Source organism: Raphanus sativus, chromosome 8 (assembly GCF_000801105.2).
Source record: "Raphanus sativus cultivar WK10039 chromosome 8, ASM80110v3, whole genome shotgun sequence".
Lineage (NCBI taxonomy): Eukaryota > Viridiplantae > Streptophyta > Magnoliopsida > Brassicales > Brassicaceae > Raphanus > Raphanus sativus.
In genome coordinates, this window is record NC_079518.1 from 14,598,376 (window position 1) to 14,604,375 (window position 6,000).

Below are 6,000 nucleotides of genomic sequence, written 5' to 3' on the forward strand. Positions count from 1 at the left end.
AAGTAATCAAATTTGACTTCTTTTAGCCTTCTACCATTATCTGTCGTAATAATTGCTAGATTAAATCAAGTATGTATAAAGGTTAAAATAGGTATTATATAAGTGGCCTAAATTTGTGTGAAATGTTCTAAAACGTCATTTAAAAGAGAACAGAGGGAGTATTGTTTACCAACTATGTTTGTTTTCATGCTTGATTTAACATTGTTTGTTATTTTATTATCTCAATGTGTGTTGAGTTATTTTCCATTCAATTTAACTGTTGTATGTTTATTTTTTTCTTTATTTATTTCAGATATATCTGAATCTATAACTTAAATAAACAATATTTTCTCCATTTCAGAATAATTCATGTTCTAGAAAACAATTTGCTTCTAAAAGATTCATATCTTACATTTTCAATGTATATAATAATAGCAAATTATAAATTTCAAAAACATTAATTTTTTTACTGAATTTTTATTAGTTAAAAATCATTGTAAATAGATAAACACAGAAAATAATACATTTAGTGTCAAAAATTTCTGTATTTTATTAAGAACTGTGAAAACTCTAAAACATATCTTTTTGAAAATGAGGGAGTATATAATTATTTTATGAGTTTTATGATGTGTTAAAAACCAGACCTGAAGTACACTGCATGTACTTATAAAATATTTGAATAACTGGGATAAGAATAGTTAATTACGATTTACACGCAAGGACCTTTTTCCTGCAAACAATGGTCAAAAACAAAAACCCTAAATCTTCTAATTCCTGCATCATCCTCCTCCTTTCCTCAACGTGACTCAGTTTAACTCGTAGAATCACGAATCATGCAATTCCTCCAGAACTCTCGTAGAATCTCTAGATTCTTAAAACCCATTATCATCCCCGACGCTGATCCGAGATCCCTCTACGATTCCTTCCAATGCCAAGGCATGCGTCTCCTTCTCCCTCTGTACTATTACTAAAAGGTACTTTCTTTCATTAAAATTTCACATTACCCATTTCGAGATTACCCATCCCTCTCTACCTTTGGAAATGGGAGATGTAGTTGTGGGTTTATCCATAATCATGTAAAAGTTCAAAACTTTATATAGAGTTGAACTTGACAATGAAATGATAAATATAAGCGTTAAGGTTCTTTGAATGTTACGTTTCTAGTGAAATAGTTACTTAAGGTTCATATTGATATATATGTTAAGGTTCTTTGATGTTTTTGCAGGTATGGATAGATGCACTCACTTGCATACTCGCTCGTCTTCTTTCAGCTTGTTGATCCCTAGATCAAGCTTTTCCTCTGAAGCGGCAAAGCTTGAAGGAGATCCTTCAGGTTGCTACTGTGTCACTTTGTTTTTAGTTAATTCTTGAACCCAACCAAAGGGGTTGCTCATTGCATTTTTCATCTGTGCAGTAACTGTGAAGGAGCTGCATGATAAGATTCTTGATTCTGTAAATGTCAAGAGATCAATGCCTCGAAATGCTTGGCTGTGGTCGTTGATTGAGAGCTGTCAGAATCAGGATGACATTAATCTTCTCTTTGAAGTTCTTCATAAGCTCCGTAGATTTGTAAGTACTTTAAAAAAATGCTCCCTTGTCAAACATTAAATGGTTAAAAGATTTGCCTCTCCAACCTGGTACAGCAGATTTAGTTTTCAGCAACTGTAATGATACAGATAAGTGGGATTTACTAGCCAAGTACTCGAAAAAGTTCTCCAAAGATAGAGTTAAGTTGAGGAAGACCACATTCGATGTATCGATGGACTTTGCTGCCAAGAGAGGTACATTTGATTGTTCTACAGAAGAACTGTCACTTAATACTCTTTTAAAGGTATGGCTTTGTAAACACTAGATGGATTTATCAACCTTTCTATGTCAATTTTGTTATCAGGGGATACAGAGTCGTTGTGGAAAGTAGATAAACTGAGATCAGAGACGTACAACCAACACACCTTTCTGCTGCTTTTTCTTGTGCAAAGGTTGACACATCTCTGTTTTTACTTGGTCCTCCTCATGTTTATTACTTTCATAGCTTACACTCGCAGGGTTTCCTCCTTGAAAGTAAACCTGAAGAAGCTGCTGCCGTCTTCCAGCTTATCTGCCAGGTGAGTCCAAAACCTCGGCTTAATATTATACCCTTTCTCTTCAGAGAGTTTAGATTTGCAAATATGTGTTTGTCTTTGACTCTGCAGACATATGGTGACTGAATTCAAGAAACTTGTCAATGAGTGGCCTGTGGAGGTTATCAGGCACCAAGCTGAAGAAGATAAGAAGGTTTTAAAGAAAAATTCTCTACCTGTTATGTTTCTTAACTCTGAAACCAAGAGTACATACTCATATCTCTTTTGTGTATAATGCTTGAACAGGCTCTAGCTGATTCATTAAAGTCTGTCATTCCTTCCATGGTTAATGTGTTGCTAAGCTCGGGTCTGAACGTGAGCGTGGACTTAGATGAGTCATACAAGAAAGACGCTCTTCTCAGCTGAATGTTTGAATCATCATTTACAGAACGCGTCTTTGCGGCGGCTACATAGGTTTGAAAGTTTGTTATTTTGCACTGAAGTTTCGATGTAGAGAATAACACATTGGTGTTCAGGTTCTTGCTTCTTACGGTAACTCTTTAGTCTTGTTATCGGAAATTGAGCAGAAGCAGATGAATTGTCTCTTAAATTTTTGTAAGCATCAAACAGTAAAACAAAAAATTTGACAAAAAAAAACAGTAAAAAAAACATTTAAATAATCGGAAAACGTGTATCTTATAAGAGCATCATTAACCCTGTTGCTTAAAACAGCGTGCTTAAAATCTTTTTTTTTTGTCTTTTTCGAATTAAAAAAAAAATAAAAAAAAAATAAATGAACCAGTTGTAGGTCGCCATATGTCAGTGTGACCCACAGAACAGTGCAAACCACAACAATCTACGACGCTTATTTAAGCTCCTTTTCTTTTTCTCTTCTTCTTCTCTTCTTCTCTTTCCTTCTTTTGTTGATTAAAATAATACTAAGCACCTTCCCAAAATCTTGGGTTAATGATGCTCTAAGGTGTTAAAGAGTTAAAATCCAATGACATTCTCTTGTAATTCAGCTAATAGCTTAAAATTAAATTTTAATCTTACTATATCGTTTTCCGCGCTACGCGCGGATAAGTGCCTCTAAATTTTACAATTGTATGTTGCATAAATATCAGATATTGTAGAATTATTTTGATTTTTAAACTCATTTTGAATTATAATGATAGCAATTTGTTTAGATTTTATTATTTTCGTGATAAGCATCTTCACATGGAATTATATTTTCTTTTTCATCTTCAAAAATTAAATGAAGATGAAAAATAAAATATAATTCCATGTATTTATTTTGTGTTTATCTACATTTTTTTTCTTATTTGTTACTTTTTATAATTAGTGATATATATACACATATATAATTGGATTTATCATTAAACTAAAATATTTTTATGAAAAAAAATAAAAAAATAAGGGCAATTCTCTCAAATAACACTTTTTAAGTTTTTGTCACAAAATAGCACTTAAAAATAAAATAACCAAAATAGCACTCTTTTGTTTTGAAAATTTTAATTTTTTATTTTATTTTTAAAAATTTGAACATCCCACCCCTTAACTTTAAATCCTAAGTCTTAAATTAATTAACCCAAGGGTTATAAATGCATATTTACCTTTCAATAAAAATTTGTTTTGGTCATTTTTTTCTTTGTGATGCTATTATTTGTGGTATCCTGGTATTTTTCTTATAAAATAATTTATGTAAGCAATAACAACAAATTTATTTGTATTTATTTGTTAAAGTGATTTTTCGTGGTATTTTCTTTTTATTATTTATTTGCAAGAATAATATTTATTTGTTATTTAAGTAGAAAAGTAACCTTTATTTGTTTTATTTTTCAAAATATTTTATTAGTAATGGAAATTATTTTTTATAAATATTTTCAAAACATCTACCTCCAAAGGAGAATATTTTTGAAAGTATTAACTTTTTATTTACAATAAGGACCTCATATTTATAAAATATTTAAATTAATTTTATTTACTTTTATTTTTTTCAAGAGTTTCATAGAATTATGACTTCGTTTAAATTAAAATTTCTTTAAAAGACTGTTATATAAAGAAAAACATGATTCTATTTTATATAAAAAAATATTTCCCAAAGTGATTTTTAGCTATAATTATTAAAACTTGAAAGTTAAAAGACCATTGAAAATATTAGTTATGATTTTATAATAAATAAATAGTATTTTATATGAAAATAGAAATTTATTTTTTTAAATTAAAGAATATATAGTTTGATTATAACTTATTTTCTCTATTGTATCTTTTAGAAATGAAAATAACAGTAGATAGCAAATGTATTTATCTTATACATTATATATCAATGTTTTGTTTGTCAACATGGTTGATATGTTTGAGTGTTTATTTAGTTATTATATAAGGTATTTCACATATAATTATACATGGATCAATAGTTTTATTTATTTTGATTAATATTAGTATGTAAAATAGATTCGGTTTAAAATTCTTGTATTTTTTATTTATTTGAGATTTGTAGGTTTTGGGTAATTCCAAGAATTTGGTTTAATAACATCACTTTATAACAATTATTATTTGTTTATTTTAATTAGATAACTATTTATAAATTAATATAAAAGACTGGTTAAAGATAACAACATATTTTAAAATAACAAATTATTAATGTTGTAATCCAAAATAATGTTTTTGTATAAATAGAAGATAAAAATTAGAAACTGAAAGATTCATAACATAGTATAATTTTTTATACAGATAATATATTTATTAATAAATATCTATAAAAAATTAAGTCTGCATGTGCGGGTAAAGCAACAAGTTTACAAATAATCTTAGTTTTGACTTTAGAATCATTGAGTTCTAATACCAAAATTGAACAAAATGCATAATAGAAATAAAATTAAATAAAAAATTGATCCAAACGTAAAAAATATATACCATTGTCCAAACCAATCCAAAAAGAAAAAAAACAAACTTTCTAAACAAACCATTACCAAACTTGATATTTAAATCATATAAACCAACAAAACCATCACCGAACTTGATATTTAAATCATATAAACCAATGATGACTCTCTAAGTTAAGAATCCCGGTTTTTTCTAAAAGAGCATAGTCTTTTTTTTAAATGCTGGTTTGCAATTTGAATGATTTTTTGTCATAATAACTCTAGTTGAATTGCAGTGGTAGCTGGCTCGCCATGCCTCCTTCCGCTAATTTCCCTTCATATAATAATATTATTCCGTTTATTATCGAAAAACACAGAAACACAGTGCTGCAAGAAAACTTATTTCATTTTGCGGAATTAAAAAAGAAGAGCTAGTAGAGTAGTCGTGACAAAAAAAAAGAGAGTAGTTGTGACACTACACTTATGCGTAATGATGTCCGATGGTTGAGTTTTTGACATTAAGTGGCTTCTTTGCAGAGGGGCTACCTCCCTCAACAGTGATTGCATCGGATGCCTTCATCCATGGCCACACCAGGGAGACCGGTACTGGTTACAGGAGGTTCAATGTCAGCACCGAGTCCAGTGCTGTTGACAGGCATACTTAACATGGACACTATCAGAACACGGTCCCAGCCCTTGACATAATAGGCAGACATGTATAGAAGATGTAAAGAAGTCAACAAATTTTTCATTAATAAATAATGTCCTGTTTTTTCACATTTGGAATCCTTGTTTCCACTGGCTCTGTGCATTAATGAAAACCTTGACGTAAAGAACACTTAGCTAGCCAAGAAAAAAAAAGAGTTAAGTTCTGGGTTCTACCTTGTTTTGGGACCTAACATTCTTGCGCATCTAATAGGTCTTGCATCTGGACAGCACTTTTAGCTTGGTCTGCAAAAGGCAAGAAAAAAACTGAGGAATTAAATTAATCAAGACACAAAAGTGGATGACAGAAAAGCTCGAGACTCTCACCTCATCTCTCAGCTTTCCACCATTTGTACTTCAAGATCATATACAAAAACCTTTAGCTCAGAGAA

The 6,000-nt window shown here is 30.0% G+C and overlaps 1 long non-coding RNA gene and 1 pseudogene across 1 annotated transcript; one reads left to right on the plus strand and one right to left on the minus strand.

Annotated features, from left to right (window-relative positions):
* Positions 1 to 729: 729 nt before the first annotated feature.
* Positions 730 to 2,465, plus strand: LOC130498993 (uncharacterized; annotated as a pseudogene).
* Positions 2,466 to 5,199: 2,734 nt separating this feature from the next.
* On the minus strand, positions 5,200 to 5,847 carry LOC130498593 (uncharacterized). Its single transcript, XR_008937482.1, has 2 exons — positions 5,786 to 5,847; positions 5,200 to 5,563 (listed from the first exon to the last, which is right to left on the minus strand). It is a non-coding gene; the product is annotated as an uncharacterized LOC130498593 (long non-coding RNA).
* Between the last annotated feature and the right edge of the window lie 153 nt (positions 5,848 to 6,000).